This window comes from Rhipicephalus sanguineus, chromosome 8 (assembly GCF_013339695.2).
Source record: "Rhipicephalus sanguineus isolate Rsan-2018 chromosome 8, BIME_Rsan_1.4, whole genome shotgun sequence".
NCBI lineage: Eukaryota > Metazoa > Arthropoda > Arachnida > Ixodida > Ixodidae > Rhipicephalus > Rhipicephalus sanguineus.
The window spans coordinates 147,649,632-147,666,410 of NC_051183.1; the positions used below are offsets into that span (position 1 = coordinate 147,649,632).

A 16,779-nucleotide genomic window follows, 5' to 3' on the forward strand; every position below is an offset into this window, starting at 1 on the left:
AGGAGCGATGTGGCAAGCAATTTCTCTTGAATCACAAACAATTTTTCAGAAAGCCATGGACAGCGGCTCCGACACTTAAATCAAGCGGAAAATCTTCGTTCATAGATTTCATATCAATCAATCAATCAATCAATCAATCAATCAATCAATCAATCAATCAATCAATCAATCAATCAATCAATCAATCAATCAATCAATCAATCAATCAATCAATCAATCAATCAATCAATCTCAGTTTATTATTGCAAATAAACGATGCCTGATGACTTCGTTGAAGATATCTAACAGCGTTCCGTCAGCCTTCATTCATTCATTCACTCATTCATTCGTTTGCGCGTGCGCGCGCAAACACTACACGGCGTGCACAATAACGAAATTCAGGTTGCGTAAATTTTTAATACACGTCCACGCTACTAATAAATTCTGTGCCATTTCGTGAAAATACTTCGGCTTCTATATGAGACATGCCGTAGTGGGGAATTCAGGATATTTGTGGCGACCTGTAACTGTTTGACGTGCAACGAAGTCAAAGTGCTCGCGCATTTTTAAGACAAAAGCCTTAGATGCCTCACCGAGCACGAAAACTAACCGACGTTGTCGTCGGCGTAAACACGAAGTGATTAAAAAAAAGTTATCTTGCGATGACGTCATCATGTCGTCACACGTCGCCGCATTTTGTGACGTCATTATGACGTCATAGCGACTTCAATATGACGTCACATAGCGTGACGCACACTAGGACGTCATCGCGTGACATAGCTGCATGGTCAAACGCGGGCCGATCTCGGAGGCAGTGCTGCAAAACCACCTGACGTGCAGAAAGAGGCGATGCCTCCGATCTTGGAGGCAGTGCAAAACCACGTTAGGTGGAGAAAGCCTTCGGGGAGGGGTGGATGGATCAGCACAATCGCATCAGAAGAAGAAGCAAAAGATGGAGCAGATGGCTTTGGCGTTCGAGTCGTCTGCATACGGAGAAGCATGACTTCAATTTCGCCCTCATTCTGCAAACATATTTCCTGTATTACTGAAAAAAAAAAGGTAAACCCACCACGACCGTGTAGTGGTTCTGGCGCTCAACTGCCGCCCCGAAGGTCGAGGGATCGAATCCCTGCCGCGGCGACCGCATTTTCGATGGAGGCGAAAATGCTCGAGGCCCGTGTACTTAGATTTAGGTGAACGTTAAAGAACCCCAGGCGGCCGAAATTTCCGGAGCCCTCCAGTACGGCGTCCCTCATAATCGTATCGCGGTTTGGGGACGTTAAACCCCAACAATTATGATAAAAAAAGTAAGCTGTCCATATTTGCATGATGATCAATTGCTTCTCCTACGATTGCGAGAGATGGCAGAATTTTGACAGCCGCGAGAAACAGCTTGAAACACGCATGCATAAAGTCGGCACGGGGTTTCGCAATTGTAATGGCGGGAAAGGCCCCAGACACGTCACCTCCCATTGATTCAATGCAGACTCGCATTTGACTAACGAAACGTTGAACACTTTGTGGCCGTTTCTTAAGGAACGAGACCGTAACTCCCACAGTGGCAAATGCCTCTGCAGAAGTAGAGAACAAAGACGTGCGAGTGGTTATTTTTTCGCCCAGGGGGCATAATTCATTTTTGAGCAGTGTAAATGAGAATAATATGCGATACAAACGAACGATAAATCTATCACGCGAGGCACTCGCGTTCTTATGTAACCCTTATTATATAACTCGTGCCGAGGACCGGAGGCAAGCGATTTTTCAAGAGATTGCATCACACGTGAAAGGAAAATGGCGGAATAAGGAATTAGTTTTCCTCGGGGCATGCTTACGAAACAGCCGCCTGTCTAGCCAAGAAGAAGCGAATTTTATTTCTTTTGCGAGATAACAGCTGCGACGGACACATTGTACATTGAAGCTAACGTGACAGTTTTTGAAGACGCTCAGAAGCAACGCGACATAAGCTAGCGAGACAGGGTTTTGTGTTGAGAACAATGGGAATGCTTCAACGTGACACTTGGAACTATGCGGTAATATATACTTAATTGGGGTATGGAGATGGTAGGGGTATTGAAGAAGTCTTATTCCGCGAAATTGGATGGGTGAACAGCCGCCGACGTAGCACAACTGGTATACGGTGCATCACACACGCGAGACACAGGTCGTGGGTTCGGTCCTCGCAAGCTTGCAAGTTGTTTCTAAGCGAGGCTTTTGTAACTCACGGGTTTAGGCGTCGTACGCTGGCAAGCATACAGAGATGTGACCCTCCAAGGTGCGCCTTTCACAGCCGTATTTGTATGCGCCGTTTCCCAACAACTGACGCTCTCTCGATCGTGGGCTTAGTCGTCGATGAGCCGTTTCAGATATGGAAATGTAATATTTTTTCGAAGTGGCTTGTCATTTGACGTTGCCACATTTAATTGTTGCCAGGGTATGAATGCATGACCGTCGTTGTTGCCCGCAGCAGTGAAGTGTTCTGCTGCTAAGCACGTGGGTGAAGGTCCAGTTCGCGGCATGGAGGAAGGAAACAGTTGGGAAGGACATTGGGCAAAGGGTTGAAAGAATTGGACAAGACGGTTGAAAGAAGGAAAGAAAGAAATAGAGAAAGAAAGAAGGAAAGAGAGAAAGAAAGAAAGAAAGAAAGAAAGAAAGAAAGAAAGAAAGAAAGAAAGAAAGAAAGAAAGAAAGAAAGAGTAGTAGGTCAGGGAGGCACTCACCATCTTCGCTCGCCCCCATTTTCCGTATAGAGTAGTAGCGTTTGCTGTCGAGCTAGTTGGTACATGGCTGAAGTTCAATTTGATGGCGCAAATACTCAGAACTGGCTGAGGCTATGTACACACAGAAATTTGGTGATCATTGCATCAGTGTTCTTTCTGTGACCATTTATCGGAGCTTAAGGGTTGAATCGCGCAAACGAGACAGGGACAAAAGAAGAGACGACAACACACAGAGCGCTCCTTTTGTCCCTGTCTCGTTTGCGCGATTCAACCCTTAAGATCATGAACCAACAAGCCCGACTGGCAACCATTCTGGAATTTATCGGAAGCTTTCTGGTTGACAGGATTTGATTAAGTTGTGTTTCTAGAGATTATGTTATTTTACTTTCCTTGTGCGCATGCTTGAGAGTTTTGAAGCAGAGCTCTTGGAGGAAATTTAGTTGCGAGTGTGCGCTTGTCCTCGAGCATTTGCGCCATCAAATTCAACTTCTTCCATATAGGGGGAGGGCTCCTAATTTTATTGAGTGTCTCGTAGGAGCATGGGCTTTCTCCTCCTGAGAATCGGCTGACTGGACTGACAGTTTTTATCGCTAACTTTGGCTGCCGTCAGCTTATTGCTAGCCACCGTACAGCAACACCGTACGAGGCCAACATTTACCGAGTAATACGTCTTGATTAGCGTCGGTTAACTCCGGCTAATGTAAACTGTCTGCTCTCATAACAGCAACGTATAGTCAGCATTTTATCTCACTACAATAACACTCTCGCATGTAAGCAAACAAGCTGAGTTGTTGCTGCTTGAATCTTTTATTTAGTTGTTTCTTAATGGTGTCCGTCGCTACAAGCGCTTGACAGGCGAGACAGGGAGCGCTCGACCATGAGCACCGAGACCAACCACGTCGATCACACGCACTTCCTCTTCACGAACAGCTCGTCCACCGTTAACCGTTAAGCCATAGTGCCACGCGCGCGAGCTTTTTACGAAGACGAGGAAGTTGTCGAGCACAGCGCGTCATCGTCTCGCGTTGCGTCCATTATCGTGATCCGATGCCGACAGCGAACGCCCCGGGGGAGCACGAGTAAAAAAGGCTCGCTTGTCCCACATGCCTGACAGCGTCAAAGCTTATAGGGGGTCAGCTCTCGAAGCGGCGTTGTGTACTTGCACGCTCTGGAGACGCCGAAGAGGATGTCCGACGGAGACATCTTCCTCGACCGCGCACGTCACCCCATTGACTACGCGGGATCTCTTGGCACGGGCGCACAGGTATAATCATAACTCGAGATGCTCGTGCATCGTTGAGCTTGTCCTGAATTTCGCTGTGTCGTTGTACAAACAGAAATCTAAGCGAAACAACCAGCAGCTCGAAGAGCAGGAATAGGAGCCATTTGGTTATATACACGGTCCTGGGTAATCGCGCTGTGGCGCAGTTAGACAGACTGGACGCACCACAACACGGAGCGCAATAACTATTTAGAATAACAGAGAGCTGAGCTAGTTGGTAAGTATTCATTCTAAAAGAATGTCTGCAGTGTCTTCCTTCTTGTGTCTGTGTTTGCACGCCCTGTCTTTTAAAGCAATAACTGTGCGCTCCATGTTGTGGAGAGTCCAGTACATCCGAGTACGTCACAGCGCGACTACCCCCAAAACTAGTAGTTCAGCGAGGACGTTAGGCTCTCTCCCCTCCTCTTTCATTCTTTCGCATCAACTTTCCCTTTCCCAAGTACAGGGTAGCCAACCGGAGAGTTCCTCCGGTTAGCCTCCCTGGCATCTCAATACAATAACGCTGTTGACTTCCTCGGTGTCCGAATCGCACATTTCAGCTGACTCGTCGCTTATACAAACACTCACCGCTCACTGTTCCGCTAACTCACTCTACTCGACCTCTCACTCAGTTAGCCACTCAGCGTTCGCAAATACACACTGTCTCCATATTTCGCGTAATCGTCCGCAACACATTCGCCGCTCTACCGACTAGCTAGCTACTTACCCTCTCAACCAAGATTCCCTCTCACTCCTTCGCCTATTCCTAGTTCAACGCTTCCTCTATATTGCCTAGTTTATCAGCTCAACAAAGTAGTTGCTTTGGCGCATTGGTTGCTATCTGGTCACTCACTCACTCACTCACTCACTCACTCACTCACTCACTCACTCACTCACTCACTCACTCACTCACTCACTCACTCACTCACTCACTCACTCACTCACTCACTCACTCACTCACTCACTCACTCACTCACTCACTCACTCACTCACTTACTCACTCACTCACTCACTCACTCACTCACTCACTCACTCACTCACTCACTCACTCACTCACTCACTCACTCACTCACTCACTCACTCACTCACTCACTCACTCACTCACTCACTCACTCACTCACTCACTCACTCACTCACTCACTCACTCACTCACTCACTCACTCACTCACTCACTCACTCACTCACTCACTCACTCACTCACTCACTCACTCACTCAGTCATAGCGGTGCGAGTTGCGCTAGTTGGTGCGAACGGACTTCAGGCATAACTAATTAACGGGCAAAAAAAAGACAAAGGAAAAGGTGAAGGAAACAAACGCGCCGCGTACTGTCTGTTTTCTTCACCTTGTCCTTTGTCTTTTCTTCTTTTGCGCTAATTATTTCTGAAGTCCGTTCGCACCAACTAGCCAAACTCGCATTTTTAAGAGCGAGCGAGCGAGCGAGTGAGTGAGTGAGTGAGTGAGTGAGTGAGTGAGTGAGTGAGTGAGTCCTTTTTTTCGCTAATTAGTAATGTGATTCACTCACTTATCTAATCAAACCTCTCACTTCAAACCGTGTTCATTCCCTAAGCACTCACAGGGTGACTCATCCATTTTCTCACTAACATACTCGCCCACTCGCACGAGGACCACTCACTAAGTGCTCACGCAGTCGCACAGGCACTCTCTACAGGTGGCAACACGAGGAAATGGATGGCGGCGCGTTGTTTCCGAGCAGTGAATCACCAATCTGGATCCCACTCTGTTCGTATCCCCTTCGCATCCGATTCCCTCATTTCCAGCGTGGGAAAATGAGCGGCTGCGTCTAAGCGTGGACGCGCAATATCGCGTGATGCCCGCGGGCTTCACCGTGGCCACGTTTGGTTATCGTCAAAGTGCACGCAGCGTTTTCGCGTAAAACGCATCTAATAATAAAAGGAAAAGCCCCGAGGCGCATGGTGGGAGCCACGCGCTGGCGTTATCTGCGTGAACTTCATTTCAGCGGCGGGATGCAGCACGCTATCCAGACTGGGTGGATTGAAACACTCGCATACGCACACATTGACGAACACGATGACGTGGACTTTTCATCTCCCAGCCTGATGTAACGAAACAAAGCGACAGGCTGCTTCCCTCCTGCAAACTCCTTTTCCATTGCAGTCCTTTTTCCAAGGATCGAAAAAATAAAAACAAATGTTAGGATTTTACGTGCCAGACCTGCGAAATCATTATCAGGCACGCCGCGTAGTGAAGGATTTCGGATTGATTTCACCACCTTGGCGTTTTGCTTGTGCTGTTGAAGGCCGGGTGAGGAGCGGCTTTCACGAAAGCTTAGTCCTTTCGCATAGGAATGGCAGGCACCTCCGGATGTGACTTGTGCAACAGTGACGAAACGATACAATATACTGCGTTTTTAGATCGATCTGTGACCGAACGCAACGTTCTACGCAATGCGCTGAACAAACTAGACAACAGACCGTTTTCGGAAGATAGGGTCCTTATATTGTGGCATTACGCGTCGCAGGCCGGCAAAGCGACGCGGGAAACAGTTTTTAACATCGGCCGCTTTATAAGCGATCGCTTATAGGCGTGCAGTCGCACATGTACCCTGATAGTAACTTCCTCCCTCTTCTTTCTTTCTTTTAATTCATTCATCCCTTACTACCCTGAGTAGGGTCCTCCCTGCCTTTCCTTCCTCCCCCTGTTAAATGGCTCCTAAACAACCTCTGAAAATAGAAAGCAATAGCGCGTTATTCTCTCCAGGCGATTCCCATCTTTTCGGCAAAGTTCGTGACGCCAACACTCAGTTCACGTGACGTCATCAGGAAATAAGTTATCCATTAGTCCATATACGAGAGATGTCAGTCGCCTCCCACCCTGATTTGCTATGCAGTCGCACGTCCGTTCTGCCTCGTCTGGCATGACTACCGTGCGTGGTCAGCAGATGTCACTTCATTTTGTGCGTTTTCGACTGCGCAAGCGGAGCTAACAGCGTGTGACCTAAAAGCGCTAAATCCTGATATGCTCAACGCTTAGTGCTGACGTTGTCCACGTGTTTTATGAAGAAATAGGTGAGGAGGAGACATCGCCTGTGGGAAAGGTAGTGAAGGCGAGAAAGAAACCACAATATCGTCTTTGAACTCGGAGTGGTTTAGGGGTCCTTTAGATCAAAGCAAAAGGGCGTTCTTAGATTAAAACGATGTTATTAGAGGCAAGAGTCAAAGACGTGTACTGCGTATCGTACATTACGCGTGCAGCGCTGTTGAGCCTAGCGTGTGTTCTTGTAGAGGTGCCTTATATCTTCAGTGACTTTACCCAAAATCAGGCGCAGGCCCACTTCGTCGAAATAGCGCGTTGCAAAGGACATGCGCTGATGTGCACCCCTCTTCTTGTCCCTCGTCTTGCAACGCGTTGTGTCATCGATGTGAACTTCAACCAACTCACGCAATATTACCAGCTTTCTTTCTCTCATTAAACTGAGTAGCACGTCAAGATGAAGTGCCATTCCTTTTGAAAGAAGGTGCGTTGTGCAGTTGGCAGCACATTGTTTGCGAAAAACCAGCATGTTGTTGTTTTCCTTTCCCGTCTTCCTTTTCTTTCTTTCTTTTTTTTTAAATTTGCGGTCCGTCGTGGCTGCCTCAAGCGCAGACACGTGCTCGGCTCACAAGAGCGCTTGCAATCGCGAAAGCTGAGCACGAAACACGCGGCATGGTTCATTTTTGCCTACCGAACTTCTTGCGTAGCTTCCGCATCGCTGGACGTTATTAATGGAACTTGGCAAAGACTAATATTAACCGGGCACAAGTTATAAACCGGTGTATAGTCTGAATCACACTTGTCTAGAGCGCCCAGTTGGCCGCTTCAGCTGCCGTGTTTTTTTTTTCATAAATATGCAGAGACAGACCACGTAATGGTACCAAACATAGTCATACCACATGATAGGTCCTTGTGCCATAATTCAAGCGTGAATAAAAGCTTGTAGCTAACGCGTGGTGGCAGCTGCAGACGACACCAGCGTCCGCAGTCATGCACTCGACCGCTCTGAACAAGTGTGATTCCGACAGTGCATGCAGTAACGCACACCACACTCTGATACACGTCTTAAATTTTGTCTTGCGATAATCTTAACGTACGAGCAGGGATCTGTTTCGGGATGCGGCTGCTCTTCCGAAAGATATGCGCGAGCGCGCGCGAAAGGTTTATCTTCTTCCTTCTCAGATGTCGCTGTCAGCTGAAAAAGACGTCGCCTTGCCCACATAGCACCAGCTTTACTTTGCTAAGGAGTAGCTAGCTTCAATTGCGATAGAGGATCCCAACGTCAGACGAGTAAGGTCTGCAATATTGGCAATATATGTGCATCGTTCCACTGTGTTAATGCAAAGACAATGTTTGTCACCACTCCCTTGGATGTCAACTTTCCGTTGTGTGTGCCACCGCATTACGCAATTTTAGGGGCGAAGCTCCTTATGGCGGCACCCGTTCGTCCCCGTCGTATTACGTAACCAGTCTTAACGCTAATACCAGATCTTGACCTCCAAGGTGGTGCCGGTGGGAGATTTCTCCTGTGCGTTGTTGAACAATAAAAAATTCGCGGCGTGCGCGTTAACTAAAAGCCGAATTCTTCTGTCTCTCATTCCCCATTAGCAGCCATTGGCATGTTCCAGTAGGAAACGTTAGTAGAAGTAGAAGTGTAAGTGTTAGCTAAAAGCCGACTTCTTCTCTCTCTAATTCCCATTAGCAGCCATTGTTTACCTCCAAGGTAGTGCCTGGTGAGATTTATCCTGTGCGTTTGTTTGTTCAAAACGCCGTTGATTGATGAAATAAACCAACGAAAGACGCCAGATGTTTTCTAAAAGCAAAACGAAAAGACGCCAGATGTTTCTAAAGCAAAACGAAAAGACGCCAGCTGCTTAACGAAAGACGCCAGATGTTTTCTAAAGCAATAGTTTTCTAAACAATGAAAATTCACAGCTTACATGTAAAATTAAAGTGAGCTGCAAGTCGTCATAACTCTCATCGAACCTTTAGTATAAACGCACCCGATCTCACGTCGGTGATGATGTACTGGGCAGAATTCACGGAAGATTCACGGTTTACCGATGAACCTCCGCAGCTTCGCCCACTCATCATCATTCACTCCGTGGATATGCTGTGATTTTTTTCAGCTGTGCGCAGGTTTGGCGATAATTATGTACATGGGACGTTCTGTTCTTAAAAGCGTGCCTAATGTTACCTTGCTGTGATTTTAACTGTCAACATGCTTTGAAGTGGATAAGAAATACCGAGTAACGAAGTTATGACGTTTTGAACCCAAATAACGTCGCCGCATGCAAGAACTAAAGAATAAAGCGTATGCTGTCATATACTGTTAAGTTATTGTCTTCCAATAAGCATGGTGAGACGTCAACGTTTTGAAAAAGTTTAAGTGGATGCTTGATAAATGGTAGCCTCATAGCAAAGTATGACGGCGTATTCGTAACAGCCACGTTAGTGAAGAGTGCATTGCATTAGTGCGAGAATGGAGTAGTTGCATTTGTGATCTAACTGTTATGTATGTGCGAAATAGTTCAGAGGTGTCGTGCTCGAAGAAAAAGACAAAAAAGAAAGAATGCCAAGATTCCTCGCTTGATTCGTTGCATACATTAAGGATAAAGAAGGAAATGAGCACTGCGCATGCGCTATAGGTGGTGACAGTTTCTTTGGTACTGTCTTCGCAACCTAAGTAATTTCGACTGTCATATCGCGCGAATGGAATTCGACTCACTTTCCAGTGGCAAACTGTGTAGCTTGCTGGCATCAACCACTTGAAGGCTCCAGCGGCGATCACGATGCTAATGAAACATTTTAATTTTTTTTATTGATGGTGAAGACAAACCGCAGCTTGGATTAAGTATTAGTAGTGGCTTCGCATCATTAACAAAATGAGTGAATGAGCAAATGAAACCCCCGTTCAATTCGTCGAGACTCTAGCGCCACTGACCAGTAATACGTCCCACGACGCAAGAGTCTGGAGAGACCGGCACGAGACCGTGTTCGCGATCGCGGTGCGGTAGACGGCCGAACCCCGCTATGCTCCGCATCTTCGGACCTCAGGGACCGGAATGAAACGGAGCGTTAACGCCGTCGTGTCTTTGTGGCCCTTGTTTGCCAGGTTCTCAAACGGCAACTGAAGGAGACACAGTCCACTCACCACTGGCCCGGGCACGGCGTACACGAATCCCAAGAGTTTCTTCTTCGCGATGGCACCGTCGTTCTTCTTCGCTGGTCGGGAAGCGCTGAAGAGATCTCCCGGCCTGCTGCCAGCGATCCGGGGGCGTGAATCGGATGGAGCGAGAAGACGCAGTTGGAGGAAGAAGAGGAGAGAAGAAAAAATATGAGTGGAAAGCGGGAGTAGATAGCGAGAGGAAGCAAAGCGGGGTGACCTCTGGCGCCGCCTAGCGGCGTCGCCCCTGTCGGCCGCGCGTCGTCGCAACCGTGCCGTCGTCTACTGCTGCTGCCACCAGTACTCGTATCGCACTTTTGTTTTTGTTTGCATTTATGCCTTCTCGTTTTCTTCCCCCCTCTCGGTCGCAGCGGCGTCGCTGCTGTGAGAGTCCGCGCGTCGTGCAAACCGGTCCAATCTGGTTGGACGCCCCCGTGGGCCGCGTTATGTACTCTCGACGCCGGGAAGGCGCTCTTTTTTTTCTCTTTCCTCGCTACCCTCCTTCGGCCTCCTGTTCTCACCCTCTCTCTTAATCTCGCCCCCAGGGGAGGAACCCCGAGTCGAGGACGCGTAGTGAGAACTCCGGAGTAGTTGAGGCGCTCGGTTTCGCGGCATACAGGGGCTTGAATCCCGAGCGGCGTCGACGCGGTTCCCTTCTCTCCGATCCGATGGGAATGCTTCTGGAAGGGAAGAGGGGTTCGGATCTCCGATGCAAGGGACGGGTTCTTCTCTTTTGCGACTTTTCCGTCGCCAGCAGCTGCCGAGCGCCCGACGATACTTTCGCTTTCTCCTGCTTTTATTTTTCCCGTGTTTCTGCGTGCGCTATGAGTGGCTTGGAGTAGGTGTAGTAGTTATAAGAGGCAGACTAGTAGTAAGAGGAATGCAAGTTCGCAAGGGAGACGTCGAGCAAAACGTTAGGGGAACAAACATACATCCCGATTTTGAACTGGAGGATAAAGAGGAGGAGCAGTACGTGGAAGGACTTGTAGTAGTTATCCGGTGCTTAGAACTGTGGTTTTCTTTTTTACTATGCGCCTAGTAAAAACGAGTAGCATACGTGGATAGAATAATAGAAGCGGAAGATGGTTTAGGAAGGTACATAGTATGCATGGATGGAGAAATAAAAATACAAAGAGCGGTAAAAACAACAGCGAAAAAAATAAATAAAAGATTGAAGAGAAAGGGATTCCATTCTGTAGCTTACATGGATCCGTACTGTGTATAACACACGTAATAGTAATAGTTCGATCAATAGCTAAGTAAAATGAGAGTGAGTAAGTGAAAGAGGAATTGAAAACATTAGAGCTACAGCAAACGAAAAGTGAGTAGTTTGTATAGGTGGAGCGAGGGATTGAAAAGAGTGGAAGGGGAGGACGTACGCCGCTCCGCGGCGTCCCGTCCGCTTTCCACCACGAGAGGGCTTCTCGCGCTGTATACATATCGCCGAGGGGGGTAGTACCCGTCGCCGGCTTACCGCCGCGTGCTCCCCCGTCCACAATTTGTCGTCGTTTGTCAGAGGGCGGGCTCCTGCGCTCTGCGTACGAGTGGAGCGCTCGCCGGCAGCTGAATCGGGGGGCGGCTTTTGTGGTGTGCTTCCCCTACTCTTTCGATGATTTCACCCCTCGTTCTATCGGTGGTCTCCGCAATCGCTTTGTCGCTCGGTGTGTGTGCTTAGGTGCCTGTGGTCTTTTTCCCTTCTGTATGCGCGGATCCCCCTTCCTACTTCGATTCATCCTTTGCGTTGAAGGGAGATGCTTTTAGCGCGCATTCCCTCTTCTTCTGGAGCGCTCCTGGCTGAGACAACTTACGTGACTCTGTGTTCGTGGGGGCTTCTGTCCTACGTGGACGGGGTGAATTCACTTTCTATATATCTACAATCAAACGCGTATACATAGAACTCACAAAAGAGGAAGAATCGGCTGTTAGTTAGGCATATCGTATAATTAGATATTAGATAAAGGGTTTGTAAAAAATCCCCCTTATTTTCGGTGAGAATTTTGGCGCGCAAGTTGGCTTCACGGCATTGCTTCGCGGTAATGCAAGAAAGCCGACTTCACGGGACTACGCGGGAATCTTTTCTTGTTTTGTTTTCCGCGGTTTGTATTTGGTGGATCGTGTTATATGGAGGAGCTGGTTATACACGAAAAATACCGTATTGATTTAAACAGCTTCTCAACATCTTACACGCAGCATTGCGTGCTGGTCAGGCGCCTGAAGCTTCTAGTCTGCCTTGGTCGTAATGTCGGCCTTGTTCTGCAGTATCGTAATCGGTGCGCTCCTTGGGATGCTTTATGCAGTGGCCACGTCAGACTTCTGTTCCACACATTCGACTGTGTTGATTATCGCTGGCTTCGCGGGGAACAGCAAATTCTTCCGTTTCACGGCAGCCATCGGGTTAACAAAGAGGGCGTAGAATCGTGGAGAGGCGAACGGCGACCCCAACGACCACGCACGACGGGCCTACGGGCGTGATAACGAGGAATCATGGAAGAAAGCTCATGATGGCAAGCGGTAGTTTCTATTCGCACCACGCGGCGCCCTCCTAATCGCACCGCTCGCTCTCCAAAATGCATGAGAAAAGGCCCCTTCCATCAGAAAAACCCAAAACTTTGTCAGGGAAAGCCACCCTCGTAGGATGCTTCGCTGTCCCAGGTTCGATGTATGAAGTGTTCCGGCTATTTTTGTTTGATTTAGCTGCAGATTTTCCTTCGCATTTACGTTAAAGCATGATCATGTTCGAAAATAGCTCGATATAAAGGATAATTCGATTTACCCGAGTTCAAGATAGGCGGGTTTTACTGCATTCTGTATGTCAAACTATTTTCAAGTACGACAGTGCTTTAACGTCAATGCATAGGAAAGTCTGCGGCTACATTGAACAAAAGTAGCCGGAATATTTCATACACTGGGAAGCCCCTAGAAGTTTGCTTTCCCTCAAAAGTTTGCTTTTCTGCACGAAATGGGGCTTTCCCGCATGCACTTAGGAGAGCGAGCGGTGAGGGCGCCACATGGAGCGAGCAGAAAATACCGCTTGCCATCGCGTGTTTTCACCCATGATTCCTCGTCAATGCCAATCGGCCAGTCGTGCGCTGTCGCCGTTCGCTTCCCCGCGATTCTCCGCTACCTTTGTTAGCGCGATGGCTGCCGCGAAACGCAAGAAGCTGCTGTTCTCCGCAAAGCCGGCGATGATCAACACAGTCGAACGCTGAAAAAAGAAGTCTCTCATCGCCGCTGCGTACAGCATACCAAGGAGCACACCGAGTACGATATCGAAGAATAAGGCCGACATTAGGGCTATGGTAGACGAGAGGCTTCTGCGCCCGACGAGTACGCAGAACTGCGTACGAAGATGTTGATGCGCTACTAATATCGATACTGTACTTTCTCGCGCAGAACCCGCTCATGCATATAACCCGAATCCGCAACCACAAACCTCCGCGGGAGATCTCCGCGTATTGCCACGCAGCCGCCTTCCTTGCATTATTCCTAAGCAGGGTCGTGAAGCCAACATATGCACCGAAAATACGGTGCTATTGAATTATACGATATATCGAACTAATTGCCGTTTCTTCGCGAGTTCGATGCATGCGGGTTTGACTGCAATTCGATTTATCCGAGTTAAATATATGTCGGGTTTGACTGTAGCATGCTAATGAAAGGACCACGAGAGCAGCAAGGCCTTGCTTTGTATATCACGACGTTCACGTACGACATGCATGGCATGATATTAGTGTCATGATCTGTCATTTATGTTTGTAGTAGACCTATGCAATACCAAAATGAAACGGCCGCGAGAGCACCAAGACCATGTCATGTATGCCACGGTGTATACAGAATGATATTCAGGTCATAAGCTGTCATTCATGTTCACTACGCACTCATGTCATTCCATGTCATGATTTTCGTATTATGACCTGTTATTTATGTTTCGCCATGCACTTGTGTCATGACGTGTCAACTTTACGAAATCGGTATTAATAAATCGCTATTAAAAACGAGAATGGCCAATTTGTGGCGGAAAAAGGCGCGCGCGCACGCGCACGCGCACACACACACACACACACACACACACACACACACACACACACACACACACACACACACACACACACACACACACACACACACACACACACACACACACACACACACACACACACACACACACACACACACACACTGAAGTAAAATCTTGGGAGCCCGGCCTCACACCTCGTCTGCACATCCATCCAAGCCCTACAGAAATACTTGAAGGCGTCTGTATGAAGCGATCGTCTTTACCTACACTCATCGGCTTCTCTGTCTTCAACCAACCCCGTTTCCCTCCTCACGTGTGGGGTAGCAGTGTGGATAAACCAAACTCATGAAACCAGTCATGAAACCGAAGACAGCGAATTAGAAGAACCAGATAGGACAAGCGCTGTTTGTCCTTTCTGGTTGTTCCTCACTGCCTTCGTTTTTGTCGTTTCTCTTTTTCGGTTATAATGAACCAACTCACCTAACAAGCCATGTTATCCGAAACGAGCTAAACTGTTGTTGGCCTCCGTGCCATTCTTTCATATTCTCTCTGTATGTAGGCAGCTCTGTATGTTTAATCTCCTGAGACAAGCCAACTCTCCCAAGTCCAGGTGTTTGCCAACTCTCGTCGGAATGGCGGCCCACGCGGTTGGGCTGTAACTCGCCGAGACTTATGAAGTGGAGAAAAGCTTGTCTGGAGCTCCCGGCAGTTCGTTGCGGATGAGTTACGACCACCGCGAGGTTTTTGATAGAGCGCGCGCTATTCCTGGATGTTTGGACGAGGTCGTCGAGTTGAGGGCTCTATACACGCACGCTCTTGCGTCACGTGTTCTCGTGTGTATGGCGGGCGGCTTCTGGTATAATACTCTCTGCGTTCGGAAGCACATCGCCCCCGAAGCCAAACACGGCACCTCGTCCTCTCCTCTATTTACGCCGCGTTCGTAGTGTTCGCCAAACACGATATATCGCGCTAACGGGTACCGAATAGCAGCGGCACCGACTGCTTGTCGGCGGAGAAGAGCTTCCTGTCAGAGTGATGAAGAATGGCAACATAAATACGAAATTTTTGTATCTCACGTGCCAAAACTACCATTTGCTTTAGCACGCACACCTTAGTGCATTCTAAATTGCGCGTGCTTGCTAAAATTGTCTAAGCGATGCGCAAGTGTAGCGTTTTATTGTAGGATGCATCCTACCCAAGAACGTTGTTTTTTGTGAGGCATCCTCACGGCGAATTTCATTTTCTTCCCAGCGTACGTCAGCGTCTGGTGCCCGGCGCGTCGGGCACCAGCGTGGGTGTGTAGAACCAGTGGTCAAGACACTTGTTTGGGGTACAAGAGGTCGTGTTTTCGCAAGATGGAGTGAAGTTTTGAGAATCAGATTGAGCGACTTTCAAAGGCCGGCTACCCAAGCTCGGTGTTGACATGAGTAGCAAAACCATTGCTCCAGAAGCTCAAGATTGCGAACAGGTATGGTATACCTGTACTTTTCTCTGCCCAAAACGTATTGTCCCGTCTCTGCACCCGAATCACGGGTGGCCTTCCGTGGGATTGCACAGTGCAACACGTCAAACGTTACGTGCGATGCTCCGCTGAAGTGGTGTGCAAGATTCCGCTCAGCGGTGGAAAGTGTTACGTTGCCTAACTGGCCGATGCGTTAACGAGCGAATGAGGGAGCATGCTAATATTTTAAAGATGCGAGTGCGCACCTGTCTGCGCACTGCAGAACCTGTATTTGTGAACCGCGATTTTCTGAAGTTCGGATCCTCGACAGAAGCAAGAAAACAAACGCGCGTGAAGTGTTAGCGTAGGCGTGCGCAGCGTTCTCCATCAGGGAGGGCCAAGTCTCAGTGTTTTTCACTGGTATCGAGACGCTTTAACCATGGCCTCCGAGATTGCGCTCCGGCGCATAATTTCGGTGGCCATTTTTTAACTGCCGCGTTGCCGAATCGTTCTCTATCGGCGCAAGTAAGTGTCATGCCGCATTACTTCACTGCACCGTTCACAGACGGTGGCACCGCCCCGGCCCGTCTAGCCTCGCCAACAGAGAGCACTGTGGGATATAGAATGTGTGAGAGATATAAGGCGCGTTTGGGGAGTGTCGTGCATCTGTCTCGTAAGCTTAGTCGATAGAGCACTGGGCGCGATTCCCGGCGGCGGAACGTTTTCTTACAGTTTTTAACACGAAAGTGTTTTATGCCGGGGTCCACCACGGCTCCACTGACGTATTTCTGTCACGGATATGACGTTGTAAAATATACACTAACCGATGGCAAAGAAAAAAAAAGTCACAGTTTCACCGCAAAGGCGAAGCAATGAATGCGATAGCAACAAATTGAAGTGAGGCTGGCAGCTGTTTTGTATGCGATTTCGCGTAACTACAAAACGCTGGTGTATGAGAATACGGGCGCTCCAGGGAGCGATGCTCTCCGCATAGTCACTTCGCGATGAGAGCGCAGCACGTAGAAAAGTATACGAGCCGCCCGCTGTGATGGCTTTCGAGATTGCGCGCGCGCCAGCGATCGCGACCGCGCTCTTAGATTCAAAGTTCAAAGTTTCTCCTCGCGCGACACTCCCCCCCCCCCCCTCGCGTATTCGCGTCTTTTTTCATGCTCGTTAAAGAAGGG

General features: G+C 48.5%; 1 protein-coding gene across 1 annotated transcript in view; it reads right to left on the reverse strand.

The window, feature by feature from the left end:
* The window catches only part of LOC119402389 (basic proline-rich protein), a 77,772-nt gene extending 67,468 nt beyond the window's left edge, over nt 1-10,304 (reverse strand). The window contains exon 1 of the mRNA XM_049418621.1: nt 10,125-10,304. The gene's annotated coding sequence lies outside the window, so the exon portion shown is untranslated. The remainder of the gene's footprint in view (nt 1-10,124) is intronic.
* Nucleotides 10,305-16,779: the final 6,475 nt, after the last annotated feature.